Raw genomic sequence first — 27,519 nt, 5'->3', positions numbered from 1 at the left:
CCTGCACCATTGTTATTTTCTTTGTAGAGCTGTATTTTTTCCTGCGTAGAATTCAGTAAAATTGATAAATATATATTTATTTGTATGATTTATTTAATGTCTATATATCCATTTGGGAAGAGTCCTGGGATATTTTGCTCCTCATCTAGTGGAGGCCCCAGAACATTTATATTGGAAGGGCCTAAGTGCTACCAATATAGTTACAAGTGGCAGGAATAGCTAGGGAACTTAACTTGAAGTTCAATTTGCATAGCAAGTCCATTATATTTACAATAAATACTTAGATTGTATTTATTCTCTCTTTTTTTTTTTTTTTTTTTTTTTTTTGAGACGGAGTCTTGCTCTGTCGCCCAGGCTGGGGTGCAGTGGCCGGATCTCAGCTCACTGCAAGCTCCGCCTCCCGGGTTTACGCCATTCTCCTGCCTCAGCCTCCCGAGTAGCTGAGACTACAGGCGCCCGCCAACCCGCCCGGCTAGTTTTTTTGCATTTTTTAGTAGAGACGGGGTTTCACCGTGTTAGCCAGGATGGTCTCGATCTCCTGACCTTATGATCCGCCCATCTCGGCCTCCCAAAGTGCTGGGATTACAGGCTTGAGCCACCGTGCCTGGCCATCAGATTGTATTTATTCTTGAGGTCTGGTGATATTAGTGGAGATATTAGCATATGTCCGAGGAAGAACCCATGATATCTTGTTGCTACTGTTGTCACCATTGTACACTTAGCACACAGAACAACACTTGGCACATAGACCCTAAATAAAGTATGTGTGAATGGATGAATGATAGATGGTTGGATGGGTGGATAGATGGATGCATGGGTGGATGGAATGAATGGTGAATTGGGTGGATGGCTGGATGGATGGGTGGAGGGATGGATGGGTAGAAGGCTGGAGGGGTGGAGGGTTGGATAGTTGAGAAGATTACTGACTGGGGGTTGGAGAGATGGCGTGGTTGGTAGGGGAGGTGGTATATTAGTTTCTTAGGGCTGCTCAACAAAGTCCTGCAAACTTGGTGGCTCGAAACAAGAGGAATTTATTATATCACAGTTCTAGAGGCTAGGCGTTCAAAATCAAGGTTCTGGCATTCCTGTTCTCTTTCTAAGAATGCTAAGGGAAGACTCTTCCCTGCATCTTATAACTTCTGGTGGTTGCCATCAACTCTTGGAGTTCCTTGGCTTGTAGGTACATCAGTCCAGTCTCTGTTTCCATGTTTATATGGCCTTCTCCTTTTATGTGTGCCTGTGTTTTCTCCTCTTCAGGACACCAGTCATTGGATTAGAGTCCACATTCAGTTTGACCTCCTATTAATTTAGTTCATAACATCTACAAAGGCCTTCTTTTCAAATAAAGTCATATTAGGTTCTGAGTGAACATGAATTTTTGAAGTACACTGCTCAACCCAATACAGGTGGTTAGAGGATTGAAGAGATGGATGTATGGAGGAATGGAAGATGGCTTACTGGGTAGGTGGAGAATGGAAAGGGAGGACCAGGCTGGCTGGAAGGGCAAGAGGATGGATGGATAAAGGAGTTGTTGTATAAACAGAATGGTAAATGAATTATTTGAATGGATGAGTGGAAAGATTTAGGGTTGGATGGATTGAGGGTGGAAAGGTGAATGAGTGAAAGGGTAAATGGGTGGAGGAATGAATGGTTGGTTGCTTGGACATATGTATGGATGGATCAATTGTATGATTAATTTCTTCATAGTAGAATTTCCGGCATGTATATTTATCTTCTTTGTTATTACTTGGCATGACACTGCATTTAGGAAATGCTCATTAAATATTTGTTGTCTGGTTTTCTCTGCATACAGAAATGCTGTTAACTGGAATGAGTGCTGCCAGCTGTCCTGGGCTGTGAACTTGTAGGGGGTGAGGGAGTGTATGTGTGAATTCATTTGGTGCAGCATCCAGCCTGGATCTGTCTCTAGCCTGGAGTAGGCCTAGTGAAACTCTGAGAAAGAACTTACATGTTGGGTATAATTCCTACTGTTTAGGGAGTGACAAAAATATACATATATAGACACCACTATTTCATATTTCAATTATTCTTTATTTAACATTTTAAACCTGATGGCAGAAAAATATGCCTCAGACAGGCACAGTTGCTTTTATTATTTCAGACTGGATGGGTAAATGTGGTGTGGGTGATCCTGAATTTGTGCTACATTGATTTCTGTTGAAGGTTTTATCTTACTTACTTAAGGAAGGGCGTAGTTGAATTTAACAGCACCTATTCTGATGTTGTCTATTGAAGTGACTGAGTTTGCCAGTGCATTGTTAATAGGGAGTTTGCAGCTTGGTGCCAGACGGAGTCCCTTCATCAGATGCCAGAGATCTTCCCAGATGTTTTGTCTGCTCGGAGTATCCTTTTATATTGATCTGGCTATCTCCAGTGAACTAAGGAGTCTCAGAGAAGTCATCCTATTACTGTGTTTAAATCTTTTCTTTTTCTCTTTCAAAACCAGGATTGACCAATGGTGTAATATTTCAGACATACTGATAAGTACAGAGAATAAAATAACAAACACCCATGTACTGACAATTCAGATTTAACAAATGTTAATATTTTTGTCACATTTATTTCAGATTTTAAAAATAAAAAGTTGCTGCTGAAGCCTGCCACCCTCATTTCATTCCCTTCTCTCCTTCCTCAGAGGAAACCACTAACCTGAAGCTTATACATGTGTTTTTCTATATGTACCCGCAAACCTAGAGTATAATGGTATTAGTATGTTTTATGCTTTTTACAAACAGTACTATATTTTTCCAACTACTCTTTTTTTTCTTTCTTTTATTTTTGTTTTTTTGAGATGGAGTCTTGCTCTGTTGCCCAGGCTGGAGTGCAGTGGCATGATCTCAGCTCACTGCATCCTCCGCCTCCTGGGTTTAAGCGATTCTCCTGCCTCAGCCTCCCATGTAGTTGGGACGACAGGTGCATGCCACCATGTCCGGCTAATTTTTTGTGTTTTTAGTAGAGATGGGATTTCACCATATTAGCCAGGATGGTCTTGATCTCCTGACCTCGTGATCCGCCCACCTTGCCCTCCCAAAATGGTAGGTTTACGGACGTGAGCCACCATGCCCAGCCCAAATTACTCTTTTTCACTCAGTATTATGTTATTGAGATTCATCTGTGTTTATAAAAGTAGCTTTAGTGGATTTAACTGTTTATATTTTAAATATCCACTCTATGGATGTATAAAAATGTTACTTATCCATGAACTGAATGATGGGCACTTTGTTATTAAAGCAATGAAACACAGAACATCTTTGCACAGATGAGAAGTTTTCTTGATGATATATGCCTGTAAGTAAAATTTCTGGGTCATAGGATGTGGGCATTTTCAGTGTCACCAGAGTTTGCCAATTTGTTCTGCAAAAGGATTGAGCCTATTTATGTTCCCACAGCAAGGAATGAAAGATGCAACCTTCCAATATCTCTTTAAATCTCCATGTTTGTCCTGTTCATTTTTGCTTACATGATAGATATAAAATGGAATCTAACCATGGTCTCCAATTTGCATTTATCTTACTAAGAAGTTGAACATATTTTCACATTTATTGGCCATTTGGGTTTTCTTTAGTTTGTTTTTCTTGAACAGTCATATCAGAAGATTCATATTTTTCCCTCAAAGATCAGCTTATAGTTTTATTTGGCTTCTTTTTTTTCGCTTGGTTTATTTTTGTTTTCTGCTTTATCCACGCAGGATCTTTTTCTTTCTTTGGCTTTGTTTCTTTATTCTGTTCAGTTTTTTAAAATTAAATTTTAACTTATTGTCATTCCATAATCAAATATATCTATTTATGGATATATTAGGTTGGTGCAAAAGTATTTGCGGTTCTTGCCATTACAAACCATGATTACTTTTGCACCAACTAATACATCTCTTGTGTGGTGGCTTTTATTGTATTTCGCAGGTGACCCTGATAACAGAAGGACGTTGTAACACCAGGTGGCAGGATTTAGACAAGGCAAAATGGTCTAATCCTGGCTCCATTTTCTCCCCAGGGCAATCCACCTTAGTGCAAGATTTGCCCTCCTGAAACTCCCTATGAACTTGTCACCACCTGCTTAAAAGATATCAGTGACTCTGCTTCATTCATCACTCACAGTCCTTAGGAGAGATGGTGTGTAGTGGAATAATTATGGGCTTCAGACAGGCAAACATTCAGGTTTAAACTCCAGTTCTTCTCTTACTAGCTGGCTGACTTTGGGTAAACTAAAGTGGGAATATTCGTAGAGGGTTGTTGTGAAGATTAGACAAGATTAGAGTCTGGTCTGTGGTAGACGTTCAACAAAATACATTATCTTTTAGCCTGACATTTAAGGTCCTGTAGATCAAACCACCCCTTCCGCAGGATCCTCTGCTACTCACCTACAGAAACCATCTGTTTCAGTCATCCGATGTTCTTCCTGAATTTGGAAAGCTTCAGGAAAAAGCTTTCTGTCTCCATCTTACTCTTCTCCATCCACTGTTGTGGCCCTGAACTGTGGCAGAGTTACTAATGGGGCTTGTTCAAAGTTCAGATTCCCAAGTTTTACTCAGACTCACTGTCTGTGTTCTTTTCTTTTCTTTTTTTTTTTTTTTTTTTTTTTTTTTTTGAGATGGAGTCTTGCTCTGTTGCTCAGGCTGGAATGCAATGGCGCGATCTCTGCTCACTGCTACCTCTGCCTCCTAGGATCAAGCCATTCTCTTGCCTCAGCCTCCCGAGCACCTGGGACTACAGGCATGTTCCACCACACCTGGGTAATTTTCTTATTTTTAGTAGAGACAGAGTTTCACCATGTTGGACAGGCTGCTCTCGAACTCTTGATCTCAGGTGATCTGCCCACCTCGGCCTCCCAAGTGCTGGGATTACAAGTGTAAGCCACCATGCCTGGCCTCACTCTCTGTATTCTAAGGATAGGGCTCAGGATCTCCACTTAGGGGAAGCTCCCAGTTTGGGTGGAATTTGCTCTAGTTGTTGAAGCTTCCTGCCTCAACAGATCTTTTCTTTATGTCCAGCACAGTACCTACATTTTCCAGGAGGTCTTTTGTACCAGCCAGCCCTGGTCACACTTACCCTCCCTGCATCCTAAAGGTGGAATATCTTAGCCCACCCCTCTCCCTGGCTAGCAAGCATCATTCCTGTCCCTTAGGGCAGATGGCGATTCCTTAAGGACAGGGCTTAGGTCTTGCGGACTTGACCCTTCCTGTTGGAAGTTCAGTGCATGGTATGTAAAAGGACTTAGAGAGAGCATGGGAAGGAGCACAGGCTTTGTGGCTGCCCAGGTTCAAACGTGAGCTCTGCAAAACTGTGAGATCTGGCCCACGGGGCTCAGTCTCCTTAACTGTAAAGTGTTGATAGCACGTCTACCCGACAGGTCTTTAGGGGAAGATTAAATGTGATCAGCTCTTTGGAAAGTGGTTTCTTTTTCTCTTATTCCAGATGGAAAAGAGCTTGAATTATCATGAGAATACATCTATCATTGGGATCATCTTTGTGTTTATTTCCTCCTACAGTAGGATTTAATGACCTCTCGAATTTCCTGATGACATTGTTTTGGGCATATGTGTCATTGTCTACTGGCCACTATGCTTGTCTTTTAGGGACATTTCCTTCCAGGCCATTATGATTCTGTAGTTTCCCCCTTGAAGTCTTCAGTAAAAGAGGTAGTTTGAGATCTCTCAGCACAAACAAGACTTTTTAGTATGTGACAATGATCTGACAAATGAAAATGCATTGTTATGGTATCCACATAACAATGCAAGTGTAGTCTTTACAAAATACCTACCTAATCACATTACCATTCTACTTGAATGTCTGAGCTGGCTCCTGTGGCTGACAGGAGCAGGCCAGCCTGGCAGAACAGGCAGGGTCTGGCCAGTCTCTCTGCCCCATCTTCTGTACCACCTGTACAGTATTGCACTCACCCTGGCATGCTCTGCATGCTCTGCTTTCCTTGGTATTTTCTACCTTCTTCCTTGCTCTTGCTCATGCAGTTATCTCTCCCTAGAATGCCGTTTCTCTTTGCGAAGTTTTGTGAATTCTGCACTATTCAATTCAAATGGTCCAGTCCCTGATACACCCTCTCAGACACACACATGCGAGGCAGAATTAATTCCTTCCAGCTTTGTATACTTGGAGCACTTTTTAAAAACTACTTTGAGTTAGTACTCATTCATTCACTCAACAAATATTTATTAAGTACCTACTATGGGTCAGGCATTGATCTTGACTCTGGGGATACTCCTGTGAAAATGCAATGCCCTGCGCCCATGGAGTTTTTCTTCCCAATGTTTTATTACTACTCACTATGACTGCCCTTTCCATCAAACTCTGAGATCCATGCAGGAGGTGTCTTGTTCATATCTGTGCACTTTTACAGCTGGCTGCAGTTATTTGAACTGGGAATTCCATGGAGAGGAAAAACTAAGTCCCAAAATACAGAGTGGTTGCTGAAGAGATTGCAGGGTGAAATAGTCATGGCCTTATAGCACCAAAATCTCGGGAACTGAGTGTTGCACACAGTGTTTCTTATCGTTTGATCAACTCCCTTGGCTTTATATGGAGGACAAGAGGAAGAGTGTGGAGTTAAGCTGACTGCATTTACATCTACATCACCCTACCACCTAACTACCTGGGGGGCCTGGTACCTGCTCTCAAATCTTAGCTTCCTCATCTAATTAGTGGGTCTATTAGTTTCCTATTGCTGCCATTACAAATTACCATGAACGTCTTAGCTTAAAGTGGCACATTATTTATTATATAAGTTATATGTTTTGGAGGACTGAAGTTCAAAATGGGAAATTACTGGGTTAAAATCAAGGTTTGTGAAAGCAGGGTTGTGCTCCTCTGGAAACTCTCAGAATATGATTCACTGCCTTTACAGCAGTGGTCCTCAACCTTTTTGGCACCAGGGACCAGGTTCGTGGAAGACAATTTTTCCATGGACTGGGGTTGGGGTGATGGTTTTGGAATGATTCAAGTGCATTCCATTTATTGTGTACTTTGTTTCTATCACTACATTATAATATATAATGAAATAATGATATAACTCATCATAATGTAGAATCAGTGGGAACCCTGAATTTGTTTTCTTGCAACTAGATGGTCCCATCTAGGGGTGATGGGAGACAGTGACACATCATCAGGCATTAGATTCTCATAAGGAACATGCAATCTAGATCCCTCGTATGTGCAGTTCACAATAGGGTTCGCACTCCTATGAGTATCTAATGCTGCCACTTATCTGACAGGAGGTGGAACTCAGGTGGTAATGCAAGCAATGGGGAGCAGCTATAAATACAGATAAAGCTTCACTTGCTCACGTGCCACTCACCTCCTGCTGTGTGGCCCAGTTCCTAATAGGTCATGGACTGGTACTGGTCTGTGGTCTAAGGTTGGGGATCCCTACTCTAGAGGTCACCTGCATTTGTTCCTTGGCTCCTGGCCTCTTCCTTCATCTTCAAAGCCAGAAGTGTAGCATCTTCAAGTCTGTCTCCCTCTGCCCTTTTTACCTCCCTCTTAGAAGAATACTTCTGATTACATTGGGCCAAACCAGGGACTTCAGGATAATCTCCCCATATCGAGATCCTTAATCATTTCTGCAAAGTCTTCTTGGCCATGTAAGTTAACATATTCACAGGTTCTTGGTATTGGGATATAGACATCTATTGGGAGATCTTTATTCTCCCTATCAGGTAGGATGGTATGGGTGTGAGTATAAATATGGGAATGGTAATAACAGTAGCTTTTCCACTGGGTTATCAGAAAGATTCCAGGAGATTCATTTATTCATCCTTTCCGTCAGCAAATATTAATTGAATACTTCCTAAGAACTGGGCACTGCTCACAAAAAAATTGCGCAAAATTTTCTGCCATTGTAGAGCTTCCATCTTAATCAGGAGAGACAGTCAAACACATCATTATATAATGTATTGGAGGGTGCTAAGTGTAATGGCAAGAAACCAGGAGGGAAGAGAACTGGGGAGTCCCAGGCAAGTTGTGGGCCAGGCGTGGTAGCTCATGCCTGTAATCCCAGCACTTTGGGAGGCCACGGCGGGTGGATCACCTGATGTCAGTAGTTCAAGACCAGCCTGGCCAACATGGTGAAACCCTGTCTCTACTAAAAATACAAAAAATTAGCTGGGCATAGTGGTGGGTGCCTGTAATCCCAGCTACTCAAGAGGCTGAGGCCAGAGAATCGCTTGAACCTGGGAGGTGGAGGTTACAGTGAGCCAAGATTGCACCACCGCACTCCAACCTGGGAAACAGAGCGAGACTGTCTCAAAAAAAAAAAAAAGTAAAAAATCAATAAATAAGGTGGTAATGCTGGGACAACTCGTTTGAGATAATGAGTCTAAAATGCATAGTCCAGTGCCTGAGACAGAGTAAACAGAGCATTTAAATGTAAATTAAAAATAAATTTAAATAAATAGGCAATCCATCTCTTCATTGTCATCCCACCATCCATAAAACAAAAACTCTGTTCTTTCTGGGTGGTATCATTCATGAAATTCACTGGGCTTTTGCCAAGAGGAACTCTGATCTTTGGAAGGGTTATTTCAGTATGGAGTGTGTCATATCAGGAACTTAAAATACTGTTACAGATTTTCCTCCCCTCTGGCTCTCTTTTGGAGTAGCAATGACTGGGAGGTAAATAGCTTAGAATAGAGACAGCAAGTTTCTGATGCATGAATGGGCAGGGGCTGGGGCCAGAGAGATCTCTCTCTCGGCTTCTTCCTCCGTGTCAGCAGGAATGAGGCTTGTAGAACTTGGCCCTGGAGCTTGCACTGATCCCATTTGCCATGTAGAATGGCTTTAGGAAACAGAAACCCTCCAAGGTTGGGATGGAGAGAAGAAATGGGGAGAGAAGTCTTTTATGGGTTGAGACATGTTGACCCCCTTGTGGCACCAGCCCAAGGGAGGCCAAGTGTGGGGTATTACTGTCTTTCAGAATGGAAGACTGCTTTAGCCATTCAACAGCCCGAGGAATGCTCATTTCTGGAGGGCAGAGACCTGGGCTATGTCAGTGCTGGGAGGCACTAATGTCTCTAGTCTTCTTCCCAGGCCAGGAGAGATTGAGCAAATGTAGACTTATTCAGGCATATTTCCTGAATGTTAATTCAAGTGGAGGAATCCAAGCAGTTTGTAGGCAACATGTCCCCACATATGTCTTCATCAACAAAGGAATTATGCTTTGGGCAAATAGGAGAAGCTTTCTTTTCACTGTTGACTGTTTTTGAAAATTAGATTCTTAAATAATTCCTGATATATTGGCTTGAGGTAGTAGGCAGCTCTCCCAAGTCCTAGAAACTTGACTTAGGCTGCCAAGGAGACTAGGATTGATTACGAAGGAATTAAAAGGCATGATTGCTTACATAGGGCTTACTAGATGCCAATCATGATTTTAAGTATTTAACAAATATTAACTCATTTAGCCCTTATAATGACCTTGTGAAGTAAGTATTATTATCTCCATTTTACATAAAGAAAACTGAGTCATAGGTGAAATAACTTGCCCATGGCTATAAAATTAATACATGTTTGAAAAGGGATTCTAATCAGGGAATATAACTATTGAGTCTGAACTCTTAATCATTAAAGTAAAGGGATAGTGTCTTAGTTGGGTCCCTCAGAAACATTGTGATTAAATATTGAGTGTACCTAGTTTATCTGGGACATGCAGGGGCACAGGCAGGGGAGACAGGAGTTGATAAAAGGAGAGGGAGTCCACCAGTGAGGCATATGTTACTAAGCCAGATACCAAGGTGGTGAACTGAAACTTAACCCTGCAGGTAAGCTCTGAGAATCAATGTAAAATGCACACCTGAGAATTATTCCTGCCAAGGAGTGGAGGAGCTGAGGTATTTATACTCCTGTGCCCATTAATCATCTTTCAAAGCCTACTCCAGGGCAGAAAAGGATATATTAACTCTCAGACACTTCTGACCCACCATGCATGCTGGCAGCGTGGGGTCCAATATTCAGAGGGATTTCTCCTACAAAGAGGGAGGTGCTGGCTACTGGGAGTCAGGGTGGCTTTGCAGAAATGGTAAGGGGGTCTGAGGCAGTTCAGATGGAACACCAACAACATTTATATCGGGTATGGGACTCAAGTCCGTAAGTTCATAGAACAAAGCAAAGAAGATTAACAGGAACTGAGGTCCTAATTCCTAAAACCAGACAATAATCTTTGAACCAAGAACACAGTAGTATGCAAAGCTAACATTTATTGAGTACTAATTGTTTGCCAGGCATTTTGTTAGGTGTTTTGCAGTCATTATTTTCCTGAAGTCTAAAAATGATCTAGAAAGGTAGACTTTATCACCCCCATTTTCTGGATGGAGAAACTGAAATTGAGACAGTAATATCCACAAGCTAGTGGAGAGTAGAGCCTAGATCTATCTGCTACCAAATAATGATTGTGATTGTTTTATGCTATAAAATAAATGATCATTTATAGAAGAATGTAAATTCCTTGAGGGCAGGAAGCAAATCTTTTTATCTGTATGTTGCCAGGGTGTACACCAATGGTTTTCAATGAGAAGTAATTTTATCCTTCAGGGACAAATGTTCCCTGTTTGGCAATGTGTAGAGACAACTTTGGTTGTCATGACTGCAGGTGAGTGCTACTGGCATCCAGAGTGTAGAGTCCAGGGATGCTTCTAAATATCCTACGGTGCGCAAAACAGCTTCCTACAACACAGAATTATCCAGCTCCAACTGTCAACAGTGCTGAGGTAGAGCAACGGATATACACAGTACTTAGTATATGGTTAGGCTTAACAAATGTTAGCCGAATGTCTGAGTGCTGGGTGGTGAATATGTAGATGTGCCACCCTCTGAAGGGTAGTAGGGACTGAAAATGTAATGATACCCACAAAGCACTTGGAGTTTATTACGCATTTTCGTACACACTATCTCATTTGACGATTATATAATCTCAAACGGGTGCAGAATTGATGGTGTTATCACCATGGAAGAAATGAAGGAAATTAAGAGAGCTGTGTGTGTATAGCTGCTGCTCAAACTTAGCTCTGTTTGCCTCAGATTCCAGGGCTCTTTAAACCATCCTATACAGCATTTGAATGCATTGAAAGGTGATGCTTTGACTAATAAGGGAGAGAGGCAAAGTAGATTTGTTATGGAAAAGATGGGAAGCTGTATATATTGGGATGCTTTTGGCTGCAAGTAACAAAATCCCAACTCAAATTTATTCCATCAATAATGAAATGAATTTCATTTATTATGTCATGAAGAGTCTTAAGGTATGGTGACCCTAAGGTTGCTTAAGTTAACTGGGGAGCCGTAGCTTTAAGAAAAAAAAAACACTTTAACAATCTTTTTCATCCTTTTTTATTGGCTGCATCCTTGGGGTGGTGATAAGATGTGATTTAGACATGCCAGGAACCAGAAAAAGAAGAGACACTTTCAGTTTTGTATCTTCTTAGGAGTGAGAGAGCATTTTTTAAAGGCCTCAAGATGACTTCCTCTCATGCCCAATTGGTCAGAACTGGATCACGTGCTCACCCCTAAAACCATCACTGACTAAGGCAATGGGGCTACCATATTGGCTTAGAGCAGTGTTTTTCAAATGGGGACAATTTTGTCTTTCCCTTGCCAAAGGGTAATAGTCTGGCGATATTTTTGGTTTTCACAGGTAGGTGTTTGTCAGGAGATGCTACTAATATCTAGCATGTAGGGACCAGGGATGCTGCAAAATATCCTACAATGTACAGGAGAGCCCACCCAGCAAAGAATGATCCGCTCACAGAGGTTGAGAAACCCTGGCATAGAGCAAAAGAAGATTTAATCCTGAGCCTCCTGTAGGCGGGTGAGCACTTGAACAAAATGAGGACTCCATCAGCTTGGAAAGGGTGTCATGGAAGTTGAATGGGGCACCCCAAGATCATCTGCTTCAGGAGGACTTTGTACATTTTTCATGACTGATGTCATAGGAGGCAAATACAGCTCTTTTCTGCAAAACGTTTCTGGATGCCTCTGTCAGACAGTGCCATGGCCTGAACGGACCATTGGTCTGACCCAGTCTGGCATTTCTTATCTTCATCAGGCTCACTGCCAAACCCCGAGGATAGGATGTCACCTCTGGCAGAAGATCAGTCAGGATTAATTGATGGTGAAGCTGTGTCCCACTTTGAACCTCTCTCTTATGTAGCCAGAGCAGTGCAGATTTGGAGTCTTAGGAGCAGAGCATTCGAAATCCAGTGCAAAAAAATTTGCAAGAGGCCTGAGAGAGAGCCTGCTGTACAAAAGGATGTAAACTAGCCAGAGACCCCTGGTAAACATAAGAAGGAAGAACATGTTTAACTTGCTTCTATTTGGGGAAATAATTTAATACTTTCCTGAAGGAGGCCATCTGTATTCTTAACAATACTGACTGCTTGATAGTTTTGAGTTTGTGGGATACATTTTCCTGGCCAAATCTTACCAGAAATCCTTGAATCATGTCTGCATCCTGGTGATGGAAGGCACCAAGGAAGACTTTGGCCAATTGGCAAGGAACTGTTACCAACTTGAAGAAGCCTATGACATCAACTAAAGATCCCCCTGCCACCAAATATTTTCAAAAGAATATTTTGAACAGGTACAGGTTTTTTTTTTTTTTCTTTGCCAGGTGATTATGTATGGTAAATGTTTTATTCAAGACCAGTGTCTTTGAATTGCTCAATAATTCCCTGGTCATTGATTGGGGAATAGTAACACAGTTAACCCTTGACTAAATAGATCACAATTGTCACGCATTTATCTACAAGTATTTGAATGCTCGCCTTGTGCCCTGTAATTTATGTTAGAGACAAGAATGGTGAAAAAATCAATTTCTTGTCCTTGGTAACTTACAGTCTAAAAGAGGAGTCAGATTTGAACAGATGATTGGAATGTCGTGGGATGAGAGCTGTCATAACTGTTGCAGGAACATAGCAGACATGGGCTATCCTTTGAATGATAAATGTGTACATCCCTTTCATAACATTTATTGAGCATCTAATATGAACCAGCCATTGGTGCTTAAGGAACTTGTAACACATCTGATTGTCTAAAAACTTTTCAAAAGCAAATAATCTTAAAGCAATAGGATGCATGTTTTATTAAAGATATGTACAGAACACAATGACAGCCTAGATGAAGAGCGACTTAATTTGGGAGTTTGGGAGTGGCATTAGGAAAGACTTGATAAGGACTAAGCAAAGACATCAACAGAGGAAAGAAAAAGCATAAAGGAGGGCAGGCAAGTCAAACTTTTCTATGCAGCAACAAGCCATGTACACATGATTTAAAAAATAATATTGCAGGCTGGGTGTGGTGGCTCACACTTGTAATCCGAAACTTTGGGAGGCCAAGGTGGGCGGATCACGAGGTCAGGAGTTCAAGACCAGCCTGGCCAACATGGTGAAACCCCATCTCTACTAAAAATACAAAAATTAACTGGGCATGGTGGCCAGGCTGAGGCAGGAGAATTGCTTGAACCAGGACCTGGGAGGCAGAGGTTGCAGTGAGCCGAGATCGCGCCCCTGCACTCCTGCCTGGGCTACAGAGTGAGACTCTATCTCTGTCTGTCTGTGCGCGTGTGTGTGGGTCTCTCTCTCTCTCTCTCTATATATATATATATATACACACACACACATATATATGTATGTATGTGTGTGTATATGTGTGTGTATATATATATTGCAGCCCCTTTCCATTGGTCAGGCAGTGGGCAAGTGTATATTAAGCACGAAATGCCGTAATATCTAGGCTCCGGGACTGAACAAAAGGAGTACTTGGCACAGGGATTTGACCTTAAGAAGGAGGCAGCTTGGCTGATGGGGGCAGGTTAGGATGCTTGAAACAATTTGAAAACCCTTGAGCACTAAGCTGTGTGGTTACGGTTATCAGTACAGTGGGGGGTTCAGAGCAGGAAGCCTTCACTGTGGGCTAGAATGGTTGCAGAAGCTTTCCTAGCTGAGATAATTGAAGGTTGGTGGCATCTTTGTAGGATACTGAGAAATAATACCATATATAGTGAGAAGTGGAAAATCACATCAAGACCTGCCCCACTTTGGGAGGCCTCATAGCAGAGGGTAATGTTCAGCTCTACAAAAAGATAAGGAGTTAGTGAGTTAGCATTTAAAGTTTGGGTTTGCTGCTGATGTGATCCTGGCTGCCTTTCTGAGAAAATCCTGGGGTGCTTTCTTAGCGTGCCACTTTGATCATCAGCATGGTGGGTTGGAACGAATGTCAACTTTGAGTTCAAAGGCCTGTACTGAATCCTAGCTGTGTCTCTCATTAGCTATGTGACCTGGGAAAAGTTATTTAATTGCATCAAGCCTCAGTTTCCTCATCTGTAAAGTAGGGATGATAATATCTAAATTGTAGGATACTAGAGAGATTAGAAATAGTCTGTAAAAAAGTGTCTAAGATAGTGCCAAACGTGAAATGCAGAGAGCCCATTAGAAGTAGCTCCTTGAATGAGTTGGGGTGTGTTTAGCTGCAAGTAATTATGAGAACCTTGACTCAAAGTAGCTTATACAGTGTATAAACTTATTATTTCACGTGACCAGAAACTCTGAAGTAGATTAAGGTTGGGGACTGATGGATTCAGTGGCTCAGTGGCATCAACAAGAATCCACCTTCTTGAGTCTACTCATAGGCTGGTTCCAAAAAGGTTCCTGAAGTTTGAGGCATTGTATACAGACACAAATGTGCTGTGGCAGAAGAGAGATTTTATCTTCCTATGGCCCCCTTAGGTGTGACTTAGTAAATGTTTCCCCATGCGCCCTCCATCCCAACCCCAGCAGATTCCTCTTACTATATCGTTGTCCAGGATTGGGTCAGCATCAGAACTATGTACTGATAGGTGTGTTGTGTATTAGTTAGCTATTGGTGCATAACAAATCATCCCAGAACTTAGAAGTGTGAAGCAACAAGCATTTATTATCTCACTGATTATGTGGATCATATTCGGGAGCAACTTAGTTGGGGGATTCTTGTCTAGGGTCTCTTGTGAGGCTGTGGTCAGTACATTGGCCAGAGGTGCAGTCATCTAAAGGCTGGACTGAGGCTGGAGGACCGGCTGGTATGGATGGCTTCTTTCCAAGGCTGCTGGCAGGAGGCCTCATTTACTGACTTTGAGAACCTCTCCATGGGGCTGCTTGAAGTCCATCATGTCATGGCAGCCAAATTCCTCAGAGTGAGTGATCCAGAAGAGAGAAGGAAGCCACATTGCCTTTGTCGATGTCATCTTAGAAATCACAGACTGTCTTTTCTGCCACACTCTGTGAGAAGAGAGTTACCAAGCACACAGGGAAGATTAAGCTTTACCTTTTGAAGAAGAGAAGTATTGAAAAATTTGCAGACATATTTTAAAACTACCTTATGTGTGGTACAACAGAAAATTCCATGGTTATCTGGTGGTCAGGCATTTTTTGGAGCCAACTACAAGGTCTACCACACTATTGCTATTCATCACCTGAGGAACATTTATGGAGCCCCTACTGTGTGCTTGTCATTGCACACCGAAGACTCAGACATGAGTCCTGTTAATTAGGGTGTAAAGGGAGTGTAAGACGCACTGGGACTACATTGTGATATACAAAGCTAAATGTGGAGAGGGTCAAATAAAGTACCAGGGGGTGACTGCAGATTGCAGAAGGAGGTGATTTACTTCCAATTAGCATATTCATGGAAAGACTCACTGAGGAGGTGGGCTTTGAACTGAGCTCAATGGAGTAGGTTAGATTTATACACTCAAGGATGGGTATCTGGGTTGGTCAACAGCATAGTCATACCAAAGTTATCAGCTAGCACTTATTGAGTACCTAGTCTGTAGCAGACACTGAACATGTATTATCTTTAAGCCTTATTACATCCCTGGGAGACAGGCAATATTACTCCCATTTTACAGATGAAGAAACAAGCCCAGAGACATTAAATGACCCCGTGAGACCATGTAGTTAGGAAGAGGCCCCACTCAGAGCCCTTACCTAAGAGATACTTGTGTTTTTAAAGAACTCAGGGGACAGCGCCTTGCCTTAAGGAACTTCCCTAGCTTGTTCAAAGTAAGGCTTTTATATAACAATTTAGCTTCAGGGAGTAGGTACAGCAGAATGAGTAATCTCTTTACAAAAGAATTTGTCATTTTATTGAACCTTTACAGAAGATTCTCCTTAATTATCAAGCCCACACCCCACCCAATACATTGAAAATATGATTCAAAATTTATTAAGATTTACTTTGCATATCTTTCCCCCTGGAATTCCTACTCCGTGTTATACCTTTTGTAGGCTGAGTTGTTGGAAGAATTAGCTGGTAAAAAATTAGCTTATAAATCTGGGAAGGTCTCATGGAAGAAGTAAAGTCTTACACATTCCCTTCACTTTTTTGTGATGAAGGTTACAAGATTTATCAAAGTAAAAAGACATTAATTGTTGCTAATTAACACCTGGAGCTCCACACACTCAGACCACCACCTGTGTATTGGAGGTGAGGGGGTGCCTTAACCTGGGTTACTTTGCCAAGGGGCTTTGACGTCAGGTGGAAGCAGGGAAGGAAGGGCTTAGGGTAAGCACAGAGAAAGCCACCTCCTCCAGCCTGTGGCAGAGGGGAGTGCTCCTGGCTGGGGCTGCTTTCTCAGAGAACAGATAGGACAGCTCACCAGCACAGCCCCGACCTGCCAGCCTCCCCCACAGCTGCCTCCAACCTCCAGAGCGGCTTATTCAGGAACAGAGGCAGATGCAGAGTCAGAGCGCAGCTGCGTGAGGGTTGCGTGGGTGTGTCTCCATGGGAGGGTGTGCAAGTGTGTGCAGTGTGCCTATGGGGTGTGTATGTGTGGTGTGAATGTAAAGGTTTGTGTGTGCACATGTGAGTTTGTGTGTATTTCTGTGTATGCTATGTGTATTTGTGTGTAGTTGTGAATGTGTGTGTTGTGGATGTGTTTTTGTGAGAGTGTGTGTGTTTGTGAATACGCACCTGGTCCTTGTATGTGTGCTGTGAGTGTGTAGCATTATGTTTGTGGTGTGGATGTCTTGTGGGTGTGTGTGTGGTGTGAATGTGTGTTCATGTATTTGTGTGTGGCTTGGATTTGTATTTGTGACTGTGTTCATGTATTTGTGTGTGGTGGTGTGTTTGTGGGTATGTGTATTTGTGGTTTGGATGTGTGCGTTGTGTATTTGTGGTGTGGGTCTGTGTACATTGTGAGTGCAGGGTTGTGAGTGTGCATGTGTGGTGTGGATGTGTGTTGTGCATTTGCATGTGCATGGTGTGGATGTGTTTGTGTATCTGTGTGGTGTAGATGTATGCATGGTGTGAATGTGTGTAGTATGTTTGCATGGTGTGGATGTATGTGTTTGGTGTATTTGTGGGTGTGTGCGTGTGCACTATGAGTGTGTGAAGTTGCGAGTGTGTGGTGTGAGTGTGCGTTATGTATTTGTGTGTGGTATGTGGATGTGTGTAGTATATTTGGTGTGGACGTATGTGTTGGGTATGTTTGTGGGTATGTGCATGTGCACTGTGTGAAGTTTCAAGTATGTGTGGTGTGGATGTGTGTGTGGTGTGTGTGTTGTGGATGTGTGTTCTGTGTGTAGTTTATTTGCGTGGTGAGGATTTGTGTGTTGCGTGCATTTGTGGGTGTGTGCATGTGTACTGTGAGTGTGAAGTTGCGAGTGTGTATGTTTGGTGTGGATGTGTGTGTTGTGTATTTGTGTGGTATAGTGTGTGTGTGCAGTGTATTTGTATGCATGGTGTGGATGTGTGTCTTGGGTGTGTTTGTGGGTGTGTGTGCGCACTGTGAAGTTGCAAGTATGTGTGGTGTGGATGTGTGTGTTGTGTATTTGTGTGGTATGGATGTGTGTCTCTAGTTTGTGTATGTGATGTGGATGTGTGTCAACTGTTTGCGGGTGTGTGCGTGTGCACTTTGTGCGAAGTTGCGAGTATGTATGTATAGTGTGGATGTGTATGTTATTTGTGTGGTGTGGAGGTGTAGTGTGTGTTTTTGTGGATGTGTGTTTGCGTGTGCACTGTGAGTGTGCTGGATTGCAAGGGTGTAGGTGATGAGTGTGTGGCTGCGCACCACTCCTCTGAGCGGTGGGGACCCAGGACTCCCTTCTCTCTTGCAGCCTTGCTCATTTATTCAGGCTTCTCATCGCTGAGTGAGGGAGGGGGTTTCTGCCCAGCACACGGTCTCTCGAAAGGCTCCTCCCAGGAGCCCAGCGAGCAGCCGCCCCGCCCCTCCCGAGTGCAGACCCTCGCCGCGCCCACCGCCACCGGCCCCTCCCGCTGCAGCGCAGTCCTTGCTGCCCTCCGTTCTGTAGGTGGCAGCCTTGGTAAGCCTTGCTCCCATCCTGCCCCTGGGGAGAGGAGCTTCAGCAAAAGACTTTTAGACTTTAGCGTCTCGATTTTCAAATAAACAACTCTATCTTTTACAGTTTAAAAATAAAAACAAGATCCAGGGAATGTCCTTTTAAACAAAGCCACATTTACCTGAGACACTGGGGATAGAGAGCAGGTTTTTGGTGCAGGTTTGGAGTGCAGTTCATCCCTGCCCCCGCTACGAATGCACATCCGCATTCGCCTTTGAGTCGTGAGCAAGAGAGCATCTGAGAAAACACGCTAGAGGCAGCCAAACCTCTTTAAATCCTGGCACCAAGGGACAGGAGTGGGTCCCCTGTCTGCCTTTCTTTTCCACTCACTTTCTATCATCTAGTTGATCAACAGACATCAGTGGGGACACTGGGAGGTGAGGAGGGGTGTCTGCCCCCTTCCAGGTGGGCGCTGTGCTAGCGTCAGGGGCACAAAATAGAAGCAGACCTGGTTTCAGTCTGATGTGGGAAAGAGCTAAAGTAAACACACAGTGAATTTACTGCTGTTTAGGGATATGGGGCCTGGAGGAGGGGCCAGGGGGCTTCCTGGAGGAGGTGACACTGCCCTGATTTTTAAAGGACTAGTTGGAATTATCTAGGCCAGGGGACATTTGGCAATATTTACGTTTTTCTGTTGTCCAAACTGGGGATGAGGTGGAGTTGCTACTGGCATCTAGTGGGTAGAGGCCAAGGATGCTTCTAAATACCCTACAGTGTGTGCAGGACAGTCCCCTCCAATGCAGAAATATCCAGTCCCAAATGTTCACAGTGCTGGGCTTGAGAAACACAGGTCTAGACAAGAGGAAAAGTGCTGTGGTTTGAATGTTTGCATCCCCCCAAATTCATATGTTGAAATCTTGATCTCCAAAGTGATAGGCTGAGGCGGTGGAGCCTTTGGGAGGTGATTAGGTCACGAATGGGATTAGTGCCCTTATAAAAGAGGCAAGACAAAGATCTCTAGACCCTTCCACTGTGAGGACACAGAAGGCAGCGCCTGTGATCCAGGAAGCTGACCGTCACCAGACACCAAATATGCTGGCACCTTGATCTTGGACTTCTCAACCTCTAGAACTGCAAGAAATAAATATCTGTTATTTATAAGCCCAGTTTATGTGTTTTGTTACAGCAGCCTGAACAGACTAAGGCAGAAAAGCATTCCAGGGGATTATGATGTGGACTGGGAGGAGCTGCAGACAGCTGGGTTTGTCTGGAAGGACTGCTGGGTGTGGGAGAGGGCTTAGAAATGGGAGTAGAGCCGGCACAATGGTTCATGCCTGTAATCCCAACATTTTGGGAGGCCGAGGCAAGAGGATTGCTTGAATCCAGGAGTTTGAGAGTAGCCCGGGCAACATAGCAAGACCCTGTGTCTACAAATAATACAAAAACTAGCTGACTGTGGTGGCATGTGCCTGTTGTCACAGATGCTCAGGAGGCTGAGGTGGGAGGATCACCTGAGTCCAGGAGGTCCAGGCTGCAGTGAACTCTGATCACTCCACTGCACACCAGCCTGGGTGACAGTGCAAGACCCGGTCTCTAATAAATAAAAACTAATAATAGAAGATATAGTAGAGAAGCTGTCAGATGGAGATGAATGAAGACCCTTGAATGTCATGCTAAGGGGTTTAGACTTTATCTTAGGGAAGGGGAAACATGAAAGAGGTTTAAGCAGGGGAGTAACATAGTCCGATAGCTTTTTAGAACGATCACTCTGGATACTGTATGTCAGGTGTGGTGGAGGGTGGCAGGGCTGCACACGGCGGCTAGAGGTTTCATATGTGGGCTGATAGTGCATGTAAGCGGAGAAGTGATCACGATGTTTCCACAAAAGAACTTAGAACTGGTTTAGTTAATGCTGTGCAATGGAATGCAGTTATGCAACAGAGTCGTTTTTATATTTCAAGAAGAAAGCTATGGGAAGAGAAGCATTAGGGATATAGAGTTTTGCATGGCTGCCATGCCCTTTTATTTAAATGACCAACCAGGTCAGCACGTTGCATAAGGACACGGGCAAATTACTTCTGCTAACCGAGGCGGAACTCTCCAGTAGCCCAAATTCCAGTGCTCCATCCATCCAGGGAGGTGTCTATGAGATGACAGGTCATCAAGACAGATAACAAGTTGTTTGTCTCCTGGCATGGATCCTTCTGGGATTGCAGGTGTCTTCTGACAAGGCATCATGGGTTGTATCCCCCACCAAAACAAAGTATATGTTGAAGTCCTCACCCTCAGTGCCTCAGGATGTGACCTTACTTGGAGAGAGAGTTTTTACAGAGGTAATCAAGTTAAAATGAGGTCATCAGAGTGAGCCCTAATCTGATAAGACTGGTGTCCTCATAAAAAGGGGAAAGTTGGACACAGAAACAGATGTGCAGAGAGGAGAGATGGTATGAAGATGTATACAATCTTTACAAAATAGTAAGTACTAATATTTTTATTATGGCATCAATGGAAAGAACGCCGTCAAGGAACCAAGGAACGCCTGAGGCTACCAGAAGCTGGAAGAAAGGCATGAAACAGATTGTCCTTCAGAGACTCCAGAGGGAACCACCAACACCTTGATCTTAGACTTTTAGCCTCCAGAAGTATGAGAGAAAAAAATCGTATTGTTCAAGCCACCAAGTTTGCAGTACTTTGCCACAGCATTTCTAGAGAACTAATGCTGATACCAATCACACGAAGTGATTGAAAAGAGGAGAAGTCCTGGTGAATTTCAGAAAAACCCCTGATCTCAGTTATGCAAGTGAGATTATCAGGGGAATCTGAATCAATCATCCTTTTTACCTGAAAGTAGTAGGCAGAAAGGAAATTAAATTCCATAGAAATCCATTAATCGTCCAGGCATGGTAGCTCACGCCTGTAATCTCACCACTTTGGGAGGCCCAGGCAGGCGGATCACTTGAGATCAGGAGTTCGAGACCAGCCTGGCCAATGTGGTGAAACCCCATCTCTACTAAAAATCAAAAATTAGCTGGGCATGGTGGCAAGTGCCCATAGTCCTAGCTACTGGGGAGGCTGAGGTATGAGAATCACTTGAACCCGGGAGGCGGAGGTTGCAGTGAGCTAAGATCACACCAGTGCACTCTAGCCTGGGTGACAGAGTGAGACTCTATCTCAAAAAAAAAAAAAAAAAAAAGAAGAAAAAAAAAGAAACCTTTCAATCGTCCAGTGCAGTGGTTCTCAAAGTGTGGTCCCTGGACCAGCAGCATCAGCATCACCTGGGAATGCAGATTCTTGGGCTTCCCCTGAAATCTCCTGGTTGGTGACTCCAGTGGGTGGAGAGCCCCTGGCCTAGGGTCTGTGAGACCCTGGAGAAGTCCGGCAGAGCTTCACAGGGGAGGTGACACATGAGATGTGCCTTGAGGGAAGGTAGGGCTTTCAAAGGAGCCAGGGAAGGACATTTGAAAGGGAGCAGAGGCAAGGAGATATAGATGTATGAGGCTTCTTCAGAGAGGCAGTACAGTTTGGAGGGTATATGGAGAGAAAGGTGAGAGAAAGGGAGTACAGACATATTGTGGGCAGTGAGGATGGGTGGGGAGTGGTGGCTCACATCTGTAATCCTAGCATTTTGAGAGGCCAAGGCAGGAGGATCACTTGAGTCTTGATATTTAAGACCAGAGTGAGCAATATAGCAAGACCCTGTCTCTACAAAAAATACAAAAATTAGCCAGGTGTGGTGACATGTGCCTATAGTCCCAGCTACTCAAGAGGTTGAGGCAGGAGGTTCACTGGAGCCCAGAGGTTTTCAAGGCTGTAGTGAGCTATGATGGTGTCACTGCATTCCAGCCTGGGTGACAGAAGGAGACCCTGTCTCTAGACACGTTAAAAGAAAGTGAAGATGAGGTCAAAGACGTTGTCATGTTGTAAAGGATTTGTGAGCCAGGATGAGTTTATTAATGGGGGTCACTGAAGAGTTTTAGGAACATTACTGTAGGCTGAAGTATCAATGTGTAATTTGGGTATGTGTGTGATATTCAAATTAGCTGACCTATTAGGACTGTCTCAGCTAACAAATCACTGATTGCAGATACTCAACCATGCTTTCTTAAAATGCAAACTCCTAGTGGTTCTTGAGATGAGTGGAGGGGTCACACCAATACCAGGAGAACTCTAGATTTGGGGAATCTTTAAGAAAGCCAAGGACCAGTAAGTCTCCTGAATAGATAGATCAGTTTTCTCCCACCTGGGGCTATGAAAGATGAGTGACATCTTTACCTCTTGACTTTAACCATTCATTAGCCAGCGAGTCATCATCCTTCTCAAAGTCTGGCTCCATCAATTCTGAGCCAGTTTTTTTCTTTTCTTTTCTTTTTGAGATGGGGTCTCTATCACCCATGCTGGGGTGCAGTGACACGATCTTGGTTCACTGCAATCTCCGCTTCCCGGGTTCAAGTGATTCTCCTGCCTCAGCCTCCCGAGTAGCAGGGACTACAGGCATGTGCCAACATTCCAGCTAATTTTTTGTATTTTTAGTAGAGATGGGGTTTCACCATATTGGCCAGGATGGTCTCGAACCCCTGGTCTCAAGTGATCTGCCTGTCTCAGCCTCCGGAAGTGCTAGGATTACAGGAATGAGCCACCTTGCCTGCTTTGCCCCAAGTTGCTAAGCTTCCTTGATCACTGACCCAGTCTGAAGGCGGAGAAACACAAAGTCTTTGTCTATGGGAGACTTACGATTTAGTTGCACAGAAGGTGGAGCTTCTGCCCTTCACGCTGCCAGTCTCAGTTCTCATAGCCGCCTGGCATCAGGAAGGCATTAATCTCTGCCAAGTCTCTATCCTCTTCACCTTTCAGCAGGTATTCCTTGCTGGTTGTTTGGCCTGGGTGATAGGAAAAAGCAGAAGAGAGAGTGGACCCGTGTGCCTCTGTCTCCTCTTTGCTCAGTGACCCAAGAAGGCAGGAAAAGGAAGACACTTCTTAGCTGCCTTTCTTATGGTTGGCTGCTGGGCTGGGATGGAGCTGGGGAACTTACCTCTTGTGACAAACAGTGAAGAAGCAGGGATTTCATGCAGCATCAGCACACGCACAAGGCTGTGTTGGGAAGAACACGGGCAGGGCTCCAGAGAGGACTGAGGGCAGCTGCCCCTTTAATGCTGGTCACACATGCTTGCTTCTGTCTGGCTTCCCTCCTGGACTGCATGGATAGCTTTGTTCACACCTGAATGCCTGGTGCCTGGCTTCAGGAAAGGCATAGCTTGCATTTCTGAGCATTTTACATGTGCCATGAGATTTACCGTCACCACGAATAGATTTGGAAATAGGTTTGGAGGGATTATGAGACTTGCCCAGAGACGTTCGGCTTGATGGGGAGAAGATCATGGCCCTGTTCTAAAGATCTCTCCAACCCCTCACTCTCAGTTTCATTTTATCACGTCATCCTGTTTGTTTTTATCATAGCTTGTACCACAATTGCCAATTTTCTTGCTTGTTGATGTGTTTAGTGTCTGTCTCCCACTCCAGGATCTGGGTTCCTGATAGCGGCACCTGTGTTTCCTGGGTTCACCTTGGTATCCTGAGTGTGTAACACAGGCCCATCATACAGCCAAAGCTCTACAATGTTAACAAAATTAATGAATGATTTGAACCCAGACCTATTTGGCCAAAGCCTCACTCTGTAACCTGTGCTCACTGCAGAGTTCCTTGTGGTACAGTCTTGCTTGGTAAATGTTGATGGAATTGAATTATAACAGTTCAAGGTTGGTAGGTGGGGGTATGAGATACATGCATCTGAGAAAGTCACAGAAATGTACCCCAATATAGGTATAATCATGTGCTCAGGAATACAGGGCAAACTTTGCCCACAGGTACAAACCAGCTGGGGCACCTGTGGTATCCCAGGAGCCTGGTGTGCTAAAAGACATGGTGTGGTCATGGGTTCAAGCAACTCTCCACTGAGTAAGGGCACTAGATACGTGGTCACAAGAAACTCTCCATTGGTTAGGACACTGGTAAGGAAACTCTCCACTGGGTGAGGACACTGATCTCTTTCACATGAGCAGAGCCTTGTGTTAAGAGTTCCAGCTGGGAGTCAGGCAGAACATGTGATGAAACATCTCTGGGTCTCAGTTTCCCCATTTTTTATTGGTGTGTGCTCCACCACTGTTGTTTAATGGCTTAGAGTGGGTACTGGCATTAAACTGTCTGTGTTCAACCCTGAATCCACCACTTTCTAGGTGTGTGCCTATTGGAAAGTTTTCATTTTCCTTCGTGCCTCAGTTCCTCATCTGTGAAATGGGGATAATGATAATATTTACCTTTGAAGGTTGGTTGCAAGGGCTGAAAGTTAATGTATATAAAGCACTTGGAACACATGGCAAGTGTCTGGCTTACTGGTTTCATGAGAAGATCCAATGAGATACTGAGTTTTCATAATGCAAAAAGTGCTGAAAGAAACTCAGCAGAGGTAGGGTTTGGATCAAGGTATCTCAGTGGAAGGTATCAAATTAGATGAAAGGCTTAGAGGTGGGTAGACCCACTTTTTTTTTTATTGTACTTTAAGTTCTAGGGTACATGTGCACAATATGCAGGTTTGTTACATATGTATACATGTGCCATGTTGGTGTGCTGCTCCCATTCACTCGCCATTTACATTAGGTATATCTCCTAATGCTATCCTTCTCCCTATCCCCCCACTCCACGACAGGCCCTGGTATGTGATGTTCCCCTTCCTGTGTCCAAGTGTTCTCATTGTTCAATTCCCACCTATGAGTGAGAACATGCGGTGTTTGGTTTTCTGTTCTTGCGATAGTTTGCTGAGAATGATGGTTTCCAGCTGCATCCATGTCCCTACAAAGGACATGAACTCATCCTTTTTTATGGCTGCATGGTATTCCATGGTGTACATGTGCCACATTTTCTTAATCCAGTCTGTCACTGATGGACATTTGGGTTGATTCCAAGTCTTTGCTATTGTGAATAGTGCGGCAATAAACATCCGTGTGCATGTGTCTTTATAGCAGCATGATTTATAATCCTTTGGGCATATACCCAGTAATGGGATGGCTGGAAGACCCATATTTTTAAAAAATCACTTAATTTGTACAATGTGTGCCAATTGGTATTTATGAAGTATCATCCATTTTATCTCATTGAGGTCCCCCATGTCTCTGTGGCCTAACCATCATTACCCAAGGCGCAACAAGCTTGAAGTAGCTTGTTTGAAGGTTTCTTTAGTTATTTGTTCATGGATTTCTTGAAAGCCGACTGTGTGCTAGGCTCAGCATAAAATGGGGTCCAAAACCAGGTGCTCTTTCTGCTCATATGAATCTGACAGTCTAGAGGGGTAGGCAGATATTTCAAAAAAGTATCATGCAAGTAAATGCGATGCACTGTAATAAGTACTGTGTGACCCACCCAGGAAGGTCAGAGAAGGTTCCCTGAGGACACGGGCTGAAACTGAGATGTGAAGACTAGAGTGGGTGACAGAGGGAAGGGAAGAGCATTTCAGGAAGTAGAAACAGACTGGGCATAGACCCTGTGGCAGGAGGGATCATAGCAAATGTTTGGTGTGAAAAAAATTGCCTGAGAAGACCCTGGTGCTTCGAGGGGAAGAGTGAAGAGGTCAGAGCAGGACCGTACTGAGACCCCCAGGCCACATTTGGGTGTTGCATCTTGTTGTAAGAGCAGAAAGAAACCACTGAAGATTTTAAAGCCAGGGTGGAGGGTGGTGAATATCAGATTTACCTTGCAAAAGCATCCTCTGGTGGCCACGTGGAGAACCGGCTGCAGGGGAGAGGAGAGCAGGCAATAAGTTACAGTTGCTAAGAAGCATTCACCATTCCATGGGTAGTTACTGAGCACCACTGTCTACAGGCTCTGTGCTGGGTGCCAGGAACACAGCACTGACCACGACAAAGCCCCTGCCTTAGATGACATTTCAGTACAAGGACAGAGATGGCAAATGAACAAGCAAATGAATGAATGTGTCAGGTAGCAATGTGGCTGGGAAGAAACACTTAAAAGCAGGGCAAGAGAATAGAGCATATTGGCTGCCATTTAGGCAGGAAAGACCTCTTGTGCTGACATTTGAAGTGAGGGGACAGCCATGTGAATATCCGGGGGAAGGGCTTTCCAGGAGGCGGCAGAGCAATGGCAAAGACCCTGAGGTGGGAACAGGCTCAGGGTGTTTGAAGACCATCATAGAAGTCAGTGTGGCTGCAGAGAAGGATTAAAAGAGGCAGATTATAAAGGCCACATTGAGGATTTGTGTATGTTATTCGGAGGGTGAGAAGAGGCCATTGGAAGCCAGAGCTGGGAAGTGTCGTGAACTAGGTGGTGATTCCAGCGTAGGCTTCTTCTCTTCTCAAATTCTAGGGCCCCCACACCACTTTCCAGAGTTCAGATTTCTCCCTGGCCTCGTGACAGTAGCAATTTTAACAAGTCAGCAGCCAGTATGGCAGAGCCTATCCCCTAGATGGTGCATGAGACATACCAAAGAAGCTTTATTTTTCACTTTTTTAGGGCAACAAGTAATACATCTATTTATTGCTTTTCCTACTAGAATGTGGGCACCTCGACAGCAATTTTGCTCACTGCTGTATCTCTGAAGCCTTAAATAGTATCTGAGATTGTAGCTGTCAATTTGCTGAGTTAATAGATGATCACCCTGCACTCAAGTTTCTATGTAATGACTCCTGGCCAGAGAGCAGAGATTCAGCAAAGAAGGTAAAAAGAAGATAAAGATGAGAGAGGCCTCTTATAACTCATCAATGTAAAAAAACACAAAATAAAAAGTCTTGGGCTTAACACAGAATGCAAGTAGAAAACGTCAACAACAAAACCCTTCTGTCTGAAAACGCCTGATTCTTGTGTGAGACCTTTTCAGGATGCATGGATTTTCAGGTAGCATCTTAACCCCCAGCGCAAGAGTAAGTGCAGGCAGGAGACCAAAACCAATACCCTTGCCCTCATCCCCATAGCAGGGGTGAAGTCTGAGCACATGACTGGACACAGCAGCCACATGACTTTGGTGCCTTCGGAGACAGTGTCTCAGCTATGCACATGCTATTCCTACAACCACAACATGGTCTGGAGCAGAGAAGAGCGTAGGAAACTCAGCAGGGGTATATTATATTTTCTGCCAGAACTGACAGTAATATTGAATGATGAGAGAAATGCAGTAATATTGAAGGACGAGAGAAATGAGAGTTGTATAACATTTAATGGTTTTTTAAAAA

At 43.8% G+C, this 27,519-nt stretch overlaps 1 protein-coding gene and 1 long non-coding RNA gene across 6 annotated transcripts in view; both read left to right on the top strand.

Annotated features, from left to right (window-relative positions):
• The window catches only part of GRIN2A (glutamate ionotropic receptor NMDA type subunit 2A), a 431,556-nt gene that overhangs the window by 127,109 nt on the left and 276,928 nt on the right, over positions 1 to 27,519 (top strand). The window lies entirely within an intron of this gene.
• LOC144338373 (uncharacterized) lies at positions 301 to 27,014 on the top strand. Its single transcript, XR_013412404.1, has 2 exons — positions 301 to 527; positions 22,846 to 27,014. It is a non-coding gene; the product is annotated as an uncharacterized LOC144338373 (long non-coding RNA).

Source organism: Macaca mulatta, chromosome 20 (genome assembly GCF_049350105.2).
Source record: "Macaca mulatta isolate MMU2019108-1 chromosome 20, T2T-MMU8v2.0, whole genome shotgun sequence".
Classification (NCBI taxonomy): Eukaryota; Metazoa; Chordata; class Mammalia; order Primates; family Cercopithecidae; genus Macaca; species Macaca mulatta.
Note: the sequence above shows the minus strand (reverse complement) of the source record. Positions and strands in the feature narration are given on the sequence as shown.